Source organism: Onychostruthus taczanowskii, unplaced genomic scaffold, assembly GCF_017590055.1.
Source record: "Onychostruthus taczanowskii isolate IOZ18803 unplaced genomic scaffold, ASM1759005v1 scaffold2092, whole genome shotgun sequence".
NCBI lineage: Eukaryota > Metazoa > Chordata > Aves > Passeriformes > Passeridae > Onychostruthus > Onychostruthus taczanowskii.
This window is the reverse complement of record NW_024499343.1, coordinates 1-1,062: the sequence shown is the minus strand read 5'-3', so window position 1 is coordinate 1,062 and position 1,062 is coordinate 1. Positions and strand designations below refer to the sequence as shown.

The following is a 1,062-nucleotide window of genomic DNA, read 5'->3' as shown; positions in this document are numbered from 1 at the left end:
TTCTCGCAGGCCAGGGGTGAGACACAGGTGAGACAGGTAAAGGAAACAGGGCTCAGGTGAGAGCCCCAGCTGCCTGCACAGGTAAGGGACAGGTGAGACACAGGTGAGACAGGTAAAGGAAACAGGGCTCAGGTGAGGGCCCAGCTGCCTGCACAGGTGAGACAGGTAGAGGAAACAGGGCTCAGGTGAGAGCCCCAGCTGCCTGCACAGGTAAGGGACAGGTGAGACACAGGTGAGACAGGTAAAGGAAACAGGGCTCAGGTGAGGGCCCAGCTGCCTGCACAGGTGAGACAGCTAAAGGAAACAGGGCTCAGGTGAGGGCCCAGCTGCCTGCACAGGTGAGACACAGGTGAGACAGGTAAAGGACACTGGGCTCAGGTGAGGTCCCCAGCTGCCTGCACAGGTGAGACACCTGGGAATGGCCTCAGGTGAGTCCTGGGAGCCCCCAAACCTGTCCAGGTGAGACTCAAACCCCCCTAAAACAACTCAGGGGAATCCCAGGTGAGGACCCAGCTACCTGCACAGGTGAGGGACAGGTGAGACAGGTAAAGGACACTGGGCTCAGGTGAGGACCCAGCTGCCTGCACAGGTGAGTCCCAGGTGAGGGCCCCAGCTGCCTGCACAGGTGAGGGACAGGTGAGACACCTGGGAAAGGGCTCAGGTGAGTCCTGGGAACCTCCCTGAGGGGCTCAGGTGAGGCCAAAATCTCCCGGTAACCCACTCTGCAGCAGCCCAGGTGTGCGCAGGTGTGTGCAGTGACTCTCAGGTGACTCTCGGGTGTGTTATTACTCTCAGGTGTGTGTTATCACTCTTAGGTGTGTGTTACCACTCTCAGGTGTGTGTTATCACTCTCAGGTATGAGTCATCGCTCTCAGGTGTATTTTAGGTGTGCCCCCCAGGTGCGTTACCTTTCTCGCAGGCCAGGTGAGCCGGCAGCGAGATCGTCTGGATGGTTTTGCCCAGCCCCAGCCCAGGTGTGTGTTATGACTGTCAGGTGTGCGTTATCACTCTCAGGTGTGCGCTATCACTCCCAGCTGTGTGCAGTGACTCTCAGGTGTACCC

General features: G+C 58.7%; 1 protein-coding gene across 1 annotated transcript in view; it reads right to left on the bottom strand.

The window, feature by feature from the left end:
* LOC121335725 (helicase SRCAP-like) overlaps positions 1-962 on the bottom strand; it is a gene marked incomplete at its 3' end in the record, with an annotated part of 3,887 nt that extends 2,925 nt beyond the window's left edge. Inside the window, exon 1 of the mRNA XM_041404116.1 lies at positions 909-962. The remainder of the gene's footprint in view (positions 1-908) is intronic.
* Between the last annotated feature and the right edge of the window lie 100 nt (positions 963-1,062).